Raw genomic sequence first — 13182 nt, 5'->3', positions numbered from 1 at the left:
ACTTGTAGTAGGTAGTAATTAATAGAGAACCACAACTGGGCAAGGTGCAGAGAATAAGAGACAGCAGTATTCTTAGCCCCAAAGGGAAAAAATATACCACAATCCTACTCCCAAGAGTTGCTGCAGAAAGGGGGACAGAAAGACTTTATGAGCCAGAGATAGATGACCTCAAGGAAAAAGTATCTTCTGGACACAGCAGGACAGCTACACATATGCACTCAGGAATTTCAACAGCATGCACGAAACCTGTGCAAGTCCAGATCAAATCCCGGCACGAAGAAGGAGTTCTCCATTTCTTACACTCCTAGCTATGCAGTGTTGATAACTACTAGCTGCTGGGAAAGGGAACACTTTTTTCTAAGTGTTCAAGGTAACGCACTGCAGTGTGGGTTGCCTGGGGGAAGCCATAATTTTTTGGCAGCACAAATTGGTCTTGAGTACTTAAAAGAAAAACAAAAAAGCAGGACACAAAATCGGGTGAGTAGGTAGGGAGAGGGGTGGATTTTGGAAGAGTTGAGGGAAGAAGAGCTGAATATAATCAAAACTCTGTCAACATAAAAGGAATTAATATTGGAAAGATATACATGTGCAAAATTGAAATGTCAAATCCAACTATCCAGAAGTAGCAATTGACAGCACTTTACCAGAGAACCTCCCACACCCCTCCACACATCACTGTGAGTGCACAGCCTGCATATTTGTGTACGTGTAACTTCAATATTATAAGTGTATTTAATATATTTTAACTCTGATAATACATGTTTTGAAAATATTACTAAAATAAAAAGTTTGGGTTTTTACTTCATTATTCCCTGTCTTTTTAGATATAATTTTAAGAGGAAACTATTTTAATGTTATTTTTAGTTGCTCTTTTGTCAGTCTCTTGCATCCATTCAACTCTTGGTGATGCTTGCAATGCCAACTACTTGAAGGCAGCATGATATTGGTATAGAGCTGTCATCAGAAGACCTGTTCTTTCCCCCTCCTAGCCATGGAGTCATTGGCAATTATTAGCTAATACCTACTCAGACTTGGGAAATCAGGAGAACCAGAACTTCCTGAGAAAGGTTCCCTGGGGTTCCTACCAGCACCAAAGATTGGAAGGGACAATTGCATTCTCTAAAGTGATTTATATTGCAGTTCCAATGAGAGATTTCATAGGTTTCCTTAGAAGAGTGAAGCACATGGGTTATCATCCCAGTTTGCGTCTCTGCTGCTGTCATTAATACCATGAGCAAATAAAAACTTGGGTGACAAAGGGTTTATTTCATGTTACAACCCCGAGGTCATAGTCTGTCACTGAGGGAAGTCAGAGCAGGAACTCAGTATAGGAACCTGGAGGCCAAAACTGTATCAGAGACCATGGAGGAATACTGCTTACTGCCTTGCTTCCCATGGCTTCCTCATCCTGCTTTCTTTTACAACTGAGGACCACTGCCTAGGGACAGCAACATGCACAGTAGGCTAGTTTCTTCCACATCAACCATCATGAAGAAAATGCCCCACAGATATACCAACAGGCTAATCTGATGGAGGCAGTTCCTCCAACAAGGCTCCCTCTTCCTCTTGACGCTAGTTTGCATCAAGCTGACAAATAACCAGCACAGCTGCACATTGTAGGCACAATGACAAGCAGCAGTGCATACATGCAGAAGCACCAACCTCCCAAAATTCATCTGCATACAGAAAGTTGAAATGAGACTTCTTCTGTTGTCTTGAGAAAATTTGTACACCATAGTCCAAATTGGCCTCAAAGTTGAAGCAATGCCCCTGCCTCAGCTTTCTAAGGGCTGAGAGCAGATGTGTGAGTTACTATACTTTGCTGAGATGAAATACATATACATATTTTTTTCAGATAGCATTACCAAAATTAAAATGCTCTAAATGTTAATAGACAATTTTACTTTAGAACTTATGTGCCTGACACTTTGTTCTAGGACTGCTTGGTCGTATTTGGTAACTGTTATCTACACAGGGTTCCTAAAGACTTGTTTTAAGTATATTATTTTATATTCTGTGGAGTGCATGGATACCTGCATGTATGTCTGTATACATATGTGCTATGCTTGTGGAAGCCAGAGGGCATCATGAGATCTCCTGAAGCTGGAGTGCAGACAGTTGTGAGCAGCCATGTGAGTGCTGGAAGCCAAAATTAGGTCTTCTACAGGAGCCTGTAGTGCTCTTAATCACTGAACCATCTCTCTATTCTCACTTCTAGTTACTTCAGTGGCCACTGGTCCAAATAGAGATGTGATGTGCTGTACATGTAAAATTTGTTCACTATATTTAAATTTTTTCAGATGTAAAGAAGAGAAATATAAGATACTTCAGCAACTTTCTTTTCTTTCATAATATTTGTATTATGAAGTATTTGATTATTTGGGAATTTCACATCATGTACCACGAGCACACTCACTTTCCAGTTCTCCCAGGCTCATGCCCCCATCCTTGGTACCTCCCCCTCCCACAAAAAGAAGAAGACAACAACAAGCAAAAGTTATTAATTATATGTAGAAAGTATTGGGACACATTAGATTAATAAATTGCATTCTTTTATATGCTGTAATAGCTGTATAATTAAATATGTAGAATGATCAATATTAATATAATATTAAAATCAGTTCTGTTATTTCTTGTCACCTCTTGGGATTGTGCCTCTTAAGATATTCTCTTGCACATATAACCCCTACTATCCTTTATCAAACAGCTCTGCTATGAGTCAATTCCAAAAGTAGTTTTCCTCCTTGGAACAGCAGGGTAGTCCTACTTGGAAGCTTGTGTGAAGTGAAGAACACGTGGTTTTCTTAGATAAAAAATTTCTTGTACCAAGCTTCTCAAGTATGTTGTATGTTGCTTAACTGTTGAGAACTGCTTTAGGGTGGAAAAGTCACAGAGGAGGATAGAACATCATGGAAAGTAATACAGCCAGACATTTCATTGATTAATACTGTGTTTTGTAATTCTCTCATACAATACATATGGACCATAGTTTCCCTTTCTTCCTCTCCTCCCATTACCCCTTCCATCTGCCCTCTGCCCTCCAATTGATTCCTCCTTTGTTTCCCTTCAGAAAAGACCAGGTCTTTCAGTGATATCAACTGAACACGCATAACACGTTACAATAAGGCATGGCACAAACCCTATATCAAGGTTGGATGAGATAACCCAGTAGAAGAAAACAGCAAGAGCAGGCAAAAGAGTCAGAAACACTATCCCCCACTCCTACTGAGTCCCATAAAACTCCAAGCTACACGACTATAACGTATGTGCGGAGGACCAAGCTCAGACCCATGCAGGCTCTGTGACTGTCACTTCTGTCTTTGTGAGCCCACATTCTTTTTACCCTGAGCTATGTGCTATAGATGCATTATCTCATTGAATAAGTTATATAAAATATATAAAAATATGTCAGAATAAATATAAAATTCATATCAATAGAATAAAATTTGTTTGAATCTTTGACACTATTGATCTTACTTAACATATGGTTCAACAACTGTAATGTAATTAAAAATGAAGTCAGTAGCTAAGAAAATATAAGATAATTATTAGGAAAAGTATGATGAGGAAAGAGGAGTCTTAGCAGCAGGGTTAAAATGTCAACTTCTCCACAAATGCCAGCCCAGGTTACTGTATCCTGCAAAACTCTCAATTAACATAGATGGAGAAACCAAGATATTCCATGACAAAACCAAATTTACACAATATCTTTCTACAAATCCAGCACTATAAAGGATAATGAATGGTAAAGCCAAACATAAGGAGGCAAGCTATACCCTAGAAGAAGCAAGGAAATAATCATCTTGGCAACAGAACAAAGAGAAGAAAAGCACACAAACATAACCTCATATCCAAATATGAATATAACAGGAAGCAATAATCACTATTCCTTAATATCTCTCAACATCAATGGCCTCAACTCCCCAATAAAAAGACATAGATTAACAAACTGGATACGCAACGAGGACCCTGCATTCTGCTGCCTACAGGAAATACACCTCAGAGACAAAGACAGACACTACCTCAGAGTGAAAGGCTAGAAAACAACTTTCCAAGCAAATGGTCAGAAGAAGCAAGCTGGAGTAGCCATTCTAATATCAAATAAAATCAATTTTCAACTAAAAGTCATCAAAAAAGATAAGGAAGGACACTTCATATTCATCAAAGGAAAAATCCACCAAGATGAACTCTCAATCCTAAATATCTATGCCCCAAATACAAGGGCACCTACATACGGAAAAGAAACCTTACTAAAGCTCAAAACACACATTGTACCTCACACAATAATAGTAGGAGATTCCAACACCCCACTCTCATCAATGGACAGATCATGGAAACAGAAATTAAACAGAGACGTAGACAGACTAAGAGAAGTCATGAGCCAAATGGACTTAACAGATATTTATAGAACATTCTATCCTAAAGCAAAAGGATATACCTTCTTCTCAGCTCCTCATGGTACTTTCTCCAAAATTGACCATATAATTGGTCAAAAAACGGGCCTCAACAGGTACAGAAAGATAGAAATAATCCCATGCGTGCTATCAGACCACCACGACCTAAAACTGGTCTTCAACAACAATAAGGGAAGAATGCCCACATATACATGGAAATTGAACAATGCTCTACTCAATGATAACCTGTTCAAGGAAGAAATAAAGAAAGAAATTAAAAACTTTTTAGAATTTAATGAAAATGAAGATACAACATACCCAAACTTATGGGACACAATGAAAGCTGTGCTAAGAGGAAAACTCATAGCGCCGAGTGCCTGCAGAAAGAAACAGGAAAGAGCATATGTCAGCAGCTTGACAGCACACCTAAAAGCTCTAGAACAAAAAGAAGCAAATACACCCAGGAGGAGTAGAAGGCAGGAAATAATCAAACTCAGAGCTGAAATCAACCAAGTAGAAACAGAAAGGACCATAGAAGGAATCAACAGAAACAAAAGTTGGTTCTTTGAGAAAATCAAGAAGATAGATAAACCCTTAGCCAGACTAACGAGAGGACACAGAGAGTGTGTCCAAATTAACAAAATCAGAAAAGAAAAGGGAGACATAACTACAGATTCAGAGGATATTCAAAAAATCATCAGATCTTACTATAAACGCCTATATTCAACAAAACTTGAAAATCTGCAGGAAATGGACAATTTCCTAGACAGATACCAGGTACCGAAGTTAAATCAGGAACAGATAAACCAGTTAAACAACCCCATAACTCCTAAGGAAATAGAAGCAGTCATTAAAGGTCTCCCAACCAAAAAGAGCCCAGGGCCAGACTGAGCACCACTGAATTCCTTCTATGAAGCCACAATTACTCTTATACCTAAACCACACAAAGACCCAACAAAGAAAGAGAACTTCAGACCAATTTCCCTTATGAATATCGACGCAAAAATACTCAATAAAATTCTGGCAAACCGAATCCAAGAGCACATCAAAACAATCATCCACCATGATCAAGTAGGCTTCATCCCAGGCATGCAGGGATGGTTTAATATACGGAAAACCATCAACATGATCCATTATATAAACAAACTGAAAGAACAAAACCACATGATCATTTCATTAGATGCTGAAAAAGCATTTGACAAAATTCAACACCCCTTCATGATAAAAGTCCTGGAAAGAATAGGAATTCAAGGCCCATACCTAAACATAGTAAAAGCCATATACAGCAAACCAGTTGCTAACATTAAACTAAATGGAGAGAAACTTGAAGCAATCCCACTAAAATCAGGGACTAGACAAGGCTGCCCACTCTCTCCCTACTTATTCAATATAGTTCTTGAAGTTCTAGCCAGAGCAATCAGACAACAAAAGGAGGTCAAGGGGATACAGATCGGAAAAGAAGAGGTCAAAATATCACTATTTGCAGATGATATGATAGTTTATTTAAGTGATCCCAAAAGTTCCACCAAAAGTAGAGAACTACTAAAGCTGATAAACAACTTCAGCAAAGTGGCTGGGTATAAAATTAACTCAAATAAATCAGTAGCCTTCCTCTACACAAAAGAGAAACAAGCCGAAAAAGAAATTAGGGAAACGACACCCTTCATAATAGACCCAAATAATATAAAGTACCTCGGTGTGACTTTAACCAAGCAAGTAAAAGATCTGTACAATAAGAACTTCAAGACTCTGAAGAAAGAAATTGAAGAAGACCTCAGAAGATGGAAAGATCTCCCATGCTCATGGATTGGCAGGATTAATATAGTAAAAATGGACATTTTACCAAAAGCGATCTACAGATTCAATGCAATCCCCATCAAAATACCAATCCAATTCTTCAAAGAGTTAGACAGAACAATTTGCAAATTCATCTGGAATAACAAAAAACCCAGGATAGCTAAAACTATCCTCAACAATAAAAGGACTTCAGGGGGAATCACTATCCCTGAACTCAAGCAGTATTACAGAGCAATAGTGATAAAACCTGCATGGTATTGGTACAGAGACAGACAGATAGACCAATGGAACAGAATTGAAGACCCAGAAATGAACCCACACACCTATGGGCACTTGATTTTTGACAAAGGAGCCCAAACCATCAAATGGAAAAAAGATAGCATCTTCAGCAAATGGTGCTGGTTCAACTGGCGGGCAACATGTAGAAGAATGCAGACTGATATATTCTTATCACCCTGTACAAAGCTTAAGTCCAAGTGGATCAAGGACCTCCACATCAAACCACATACACTCAAACTAATAGATGAAAAACTAGGGAAGCATCTGGAACACATGGGCACTGGAAAAAATTTCCTGAACAAAACACCAATGGCTTATGCTCTAAGATCATGAATCGACAAATGGGATCTCATAAAACTGCAAAGCTTCTGTAAGGCAAAGGACACTGTGGTTAGGACAAAACGGCAAACAACAATTTGGGAAAAGATCTTTACCAATCCTACAACAGATAGAGGCCTTATATCCAAAATATACAAAGAACTCAAGAAGTTAGACCGCAGGGAGACCAATAACCCTATTAAAAAATGGGGTTCAGAGCTAAACAAACAATTCACAGCTGAGGAATGCCGAATGGTTGAGAAACACGTAAAGAAATGTTCAACATCTTTAGTCGTAAGGGAAATGCAAATCAAAACAACCCTGAGATTTCACCTCACACCAGTTAGAATGGCCAAGATCAAAAACTCAGGTGACAGCAGATGCTGGCGAGGATGAGGAGAAAGAGGAACACTCCTCCATTGTTGGTGGGATTGCAGACTGGTACAACCATTCTGGAAATCAGTCTGGAGGTTCCTCAGAAAATTGGACATTGAACTGCCTGAGGATCCAGCTATACCTCTCTTGGGCATATACCCAAAAGATGCCCCAACATATAAAAAAGACATGTGCTCCACTACGTTCATTGCAGCCTTATGTATAATAGCCAGAAACTGGAAAGAACCCAGATGCCCTTCAACAATAGAATGGATACAGAAAATGTGGTACATCTACACAATGGAATATTACTCCGCTATCAAAAACAATGACTTTATGAAATTCGTAGGCAAATGGTTGGAACTGGAAAATATCATCCTGAGTGAGGTAACCCAATCACAGAAAAACACACATGGTATGCACTCATTGATAAGTGGCTATTAGCCCAAATGCTTGAATTACCCTAGATGCCTAGAACAAATGAAACTCAAGACGGATGATCAAAATGTGAATGCTTCACTCCTTCTTTAAAAGGGGAACAAGAATACCCTTGGCAGGGAAGAGAGAGGCAAAGATTAAAACAGAGACAGATGGAACACCCATTCAGAGCCTGCCCCACATGTGGCCCATACATATACAGCCACCCAATTAGACAAGATGGATGAAGCAAAGAAGTGCAGGCCGACAGCAGCCGGATGTAGATCGCTCCTGAGAGACACAGCCATAATACAGCAAATACAGAGGCGAATGCCTGCAGCAAACCACTGAACTGAGAACGGGACCCCCGTTGAAGGAATCAGAGAAAGAACTGGAAGAGCTTGAAGGAGTTGAGACCCCTTATGAACAACAATGCCAAGCAACCAGAGCTTCCAGGGAGTAAGCCACTACCCAAAGACTATACATGGACTGACCCTGGACTCTGACCTCATAGGTAGCAATGAATATTCTAGTAAGATCACCAGTGGAAGGGGAAGCCCTTGTTCCTGTTAAGAGTGAACCCCCAGTGAATGTGATTGTTGGGGGGAGGGCGGCAATGGGGGAAGGATGGGGAAGGGAACACCCATAAAGAAGGGGAGGGGGAGGGATTAGGGGGATGTTTCTCTTGAAACCGGGAAAGGGAATAACACTCGAAATGTAAATAAGAAACACTCAAGTTAATAATAAAAAAAAAGTCAAGTTCTCTTTTTACAGAAATACTCAGAAAAATAGTTTTCTGAAGTGTTCACCAGGGACCAATTCATATAAAATAACCCACTCATGCCATCATGGAATAGAACACAGGGATGAAAGATAATGATTGCAGAGCACCCTCTAATCATCAATCAGAAGTTGTATTAAGAATCAGAAATCAAGTGTGAATTTCCTGTCATTTGAAAAAGAGAAGCAGGCGATACAAGGATTCCAGAGGAGGGCAGCAAAGCTAAGAGAGTGGGAAGGACTCGGGTGGAAGGAGGAGAGAACCCCATTTAACAAAGTCCTTTCCAGATCCTTTCTGGGTTGGAAGATTCCCGTTATTTGCTTTGCTAGAATAAGAAAGCATGGGATCACCCACAATTACAAGCTTCCCTTAGTATTTCTCCTCATTTGAAATGTGCATTGTAAGACACAGGGATGTGGCATTTGACTTCACCAAGAGGTAATGCTTGGCTTCAATTGCTTGTATCTGGATACTTTATAAATTAAAGTGGATTAGTAGTTGCATCTGTGATTGTACCGTTGCTGCTTGTTTGGATTTTCATAAAGGAATGGAATGAAGTTATGGCCGACAAACCGAAATGTGTGCTTATTGGAATATACTCATCGGAAGCATGATAGGGATATTGTATACTGGTAAATACAAAATATTTAAGAATAATTGGACTTTTTAAAAATATTTAATCTATTTTCTAATTTGTGACAATGGACTGGTTGGAGTTGGAACCAAATGTGAGGACAAGAGAGAAAGGGTGTAGGGCATGTGGGACCATGCTACCAGACAGGAATGAGAACTGGTAAGGTTGAGAGAGCTCAAACATGGAGAATTGAGAATGGCAGGAATAGAGCCTCTTCCTATCTCTGAACACACAACGAGGACACCAACTGAGCAGATCATGGGCTGTCAATCATAGATAGCATAGCACCTGGAGTTCTCCATGCTAATGAGGCATTTAGGTAGTCTTAGCCTTCTGCCAAAGACCTTCCCTTCCTGAATACTCTCACACCCTTCCTCCAAGAGGTTTATAAAACCTGGATCACCCTGAATAAAGTGTATACTCCAACATTCACCCCTCATAAAGCAATATGAAGAAGTAAGGATCATCTTTGGGATCTGTTTCATTAAGGATCACCTTGTGAAACCCTTTGCCTAAAAGAACCATGCGTAAGACTGCCAAAGATGGCTTTTCTCTTCTCCCTCCTCTCCTGGTACTGGATACTCTCTTCCAATCAGACCAGAACCTGTTTGTCTCCAGCTCTGTTTCCCCTTCCTGACTGGTGTGTAGATACCCTCAGGAGAAACATAGACCTGAAATCCCTGTTTCTAACTTCCTCTCGAGGCAGTACACCAGTGGTACCCAGGTACCCAGAGAGGAGTAGCAATGTCTAACGCCCCAAAGGGAAATACAGTTGTGGACTTTCCGTTCCGGCCTCTGCTCTGCCTTCTTCCTGTTGGCAGACAGGCAGAACACAGTATGACAAATGGGGGGGGAGGGCATTTAACTTAGCTCTCAGTTTAACCAGTAAGCCTGATAGTCTGAGTGATGGCATGTTTCCTTTAGAGGTAACTCATGAAACATATTTTAGTTAAAAAGCTGTTTCCCTCTACCTACAATTTCCAACTGGAAGATTCTTTGAATAGTAAATGTGCCCTTTCTTTATATTATGTTTTTGTGCTGCTATCAAACCATAAGTCCTATGTTACAGAACTATAAAAACAATGGATGGCATTAAATCTGAACATCTTAACATAATATAAGCTTATCGGTACATACACATTTATACATATTTATCATTGCATATTTACTTATGTGGCTATAGTTTATAGCTACTTGGTATAATCAGTTAAGTTTAAATGTTGGGATGTTGATGTATGTTGGGGCATTTACTGTGTCCTTTTTTTTTTGATTAACTGAGATTCAATCAAAAAATCTACTCTTTCAAGTGAAATTTGTAAAATAGAAAAAGTATTTTAAAAAAGAGGACAGAGAATCTAGTGTGAATTTCTTATTGTGGCATCTGGTCTCACGAGGCATGTAGTTGATCCTTGAGTTCCAAGTTCATTTCCCAGAGTTTTCTTTCTGACATGCTCACTGGTATGAGCTGTCCACCAATGGCTGTACTTGGTGCCCTTCCCAGGTCTTCTGCTTCTTCTCCAGCCTTTTCTTTCAAGCTAAACAAGCCTTGCCCAACCTTTTGAAATGCCGTGTGCTTTTTTAAATCTATAATCTCTATGTGTGATTCTCCTTCTGCTATGTGTCACAGCCCTAAAATTCAAATTTTTCTGAAAATTTGAATTGATCTGCATATCCATTCATCTCTCTGCTTCTAGAACATGGCTATGGTATGGTCCTTGTATCAAAGAGTCTAATTTGAAGATTTTTAAAGTCTAAGTAGAAACTTATACCCTTTACATATGTTTCATCAATGGGCCTAACTGTATTTTGAATCTAAGTCTCAAACACTTGAGGAATCATCCTATATTTTACTGAGTGGTTTAGAAGATCCATTTTGTGACTTTCCATATGCCTAGTGAATGAGGAAAGGTTAGAACCAGAGCAGCCAAGGCAATAAGGATCCGAGGTGTCTGTGTGAGAGGAATCTGAGATCAGGTTCGAGCCTTGTTTTTCTCAGGCATAAATTGGAAACATGCAACTTGCATGTTAGGTCATAAAGCGGGCCCAGAAAATGACAGAGCTGATGGCAGTAACCAGACCCCCTCCCAGAGCTGGGGTTTGCTAGGTTGAAACCCCACCTGAGTTAGATTTTGCTAGGAAACAGAAACCGAGCAAGTGTTTCTCAGAAGCCCTTAACAGCTGGCTGAATGCTGCTAACTGCAACTGTCAGCACCTCATCTGCCTGAGGAAGTCCCCAAGCAAGTGCCTGGCTGATCCAGCTTTTGTGTAGCCTCCCCTGGCTGTATACCCTTATAAAACCATCAAGCTTCGGCCGTGGCTGCTTTCCTCTACTTTTTGAGGTGGCTCTCCAGTTTCTGATAAACTGTTCCTTCTCTCCTCAGTGAGTGGCTATGACTGGTGACTTCTTACTTGTTAGCCTAGGTCCGTCGCACAGCTATTGTGAAGACCAGAAACAAGCGATAACAAGTACTGTGTTGAGGCTGATTATGTAAAACTAACATGCTCTGCACAACAGATGCGCCTGTTGAGAAGGACAGCTTTTTATTATACATTTATTATAAAATTTTTCAAATTTAAATGTATTCTGATCACATTCTTCAGGAAAATAAAATTATCAAACACAATCTCAAAGGGTAAGATCTGCCAGTATGTGCTTGAACTAGAAGGTCATACATTATTGGGGGATTAGACTACTCTTATGTGATCTGTAGGTTATAGCCTTTCACTGGCTGATGAAATAAACACGGAACATTAAGACAATGCAACAGATTACACCCAATGGGCAATATTAAAGCAAATTTCACTTAACCTAGAAAGTGTCTTCTAGCCAGTACGATTTAAGGATCTACACGTGTACGAGTGTGTTGAGATAGACACGCTTCCTCTTATTGGCTGTTACGATGATCACCACATTAACTGGTAGAAAGTACAAGGCAGATTCAAAGTCACAAGACTGGCCAAGCTACATAATTGTGCATAATTCGATGCTTTCAGTGATTCAGTGGTCTTTATGAATTTGGAAACCATGTAGTACAAATAATGGTAATCAATGATTAGTGTTCAGAGTGTTTGGGGAAGAGTCAGTTCACAGTGTGGTTCAGTTACGGAGAAGTATGTTCTGTATACACAGCTGTGCTCTTGAATACAGAGGGAACTTTAGTTAAAATAAAACTTTAAGCCTGGTTTCCTTTAAAATACCAAATAATGGAAGTACTGCGGTCCTGTTTAGCCCAGAGGTGTTTAATTAGGGCTCTCTGAGCCACATTTAATTTTATATATTTCTTTCTTAAGGTATTTTACCTGACTCACTAAAATAATCTTTTTAAAAGATGTTTTTATAATCAAACCATCTTACCAGAATTATGGTTGATTCTAAATAATTTTGATGCCTCCAAAGAAGCTAGTTTATAATTTGTTTGATTATCATTATGATAAAATGTTATAATTGCTATAATAGGTTTCTGTTTATAGGAATTAAATGAAATCTATACTGTAGTTGCATTAAGTAATGCGTTTAATCTAAATTGGAAAGTATTGAAAACAGAAATAGAATTCTTAGAGTCCCCACCAGGAAATCCTAGCAGTGTCTCCTCTTCCCAGCAACAGTCACTGTTTATGTAGCCTTGAGGATGGGTCTTGTAAGTCTTGTAACTTTCAGGACTTTCCTGAGTCTTGTAAACTTTATCACTTCCTAGGCCTTGTATGTGTGTTTCCTTTACTTCCCACGTTTGGGAGGACTGCCTTTCTCTAAGAAGGAATGTTTTGACTTGAAGAAAAGAGCTACACAATAGAGCCAAGACATGCTTGCGTTTCTTTCTTTATATGTATATTTCCTACTGTGAAGATATATGTAATGGTATGGTACATGCCTTTTAAATAAAAATAGCTTTCAATTTTAAATGTACAGAATTTGTATTTGTTCTGTTGGAAGCTTAGAAATTTTTCATGTGTTGTTGAGAGCATCTTTTGAGCAAGGAAGACTAGGTTTGAAAGAATGTGGTGAAGTCACAGCTTGATAGTAACCAGGAACAAGAAAATTAAAAGTTAAGCTGTGTGTCTTAGTTAGCCAGTATCAGTAACTGCAGACAGCTGAACCTTTCTTTCATAATTTAAAGCAAGGCCACCAAAAATTTGAAGCATCTGAAAATCAAAACAAACCCCTTTTCTCTGAGTCAAGCCAGCTCGTG

General features: G+C 39.2%; 1 long non-coding RNA gene across 1 annotated transcript in view; it reads left to right on the top strand.

Moving 5' to 3' along the window:
• LOC108350991 (uncharacterized) overlaps nt 1–13182 on the top strand; it is a 186940-nt gene that overhangs the window by 99950 nt on the left and 73808 nt on the right. The window lies entirely within an intron of this gene.

The sequence above is a fragment of the Rattus norvegicus genome, chromosome 5 (genome assembly GCF_036323735.1).
Source record: "Rattus norvegicus strain BN/NHsdMcwi chromosome 5, GRCr8, whole genome shotgun sequence".
NCBI lineage: Eukaryota > Metazoa > Chordata > Mammalia > Rodentia > Muridae > Rattus > Rattus norvegicus.
The sequence above is the reverse complement of the archived record's forward strand: the minus strand, read 5'-3'. Positions and strand labels throughout refer to the sequence as shown.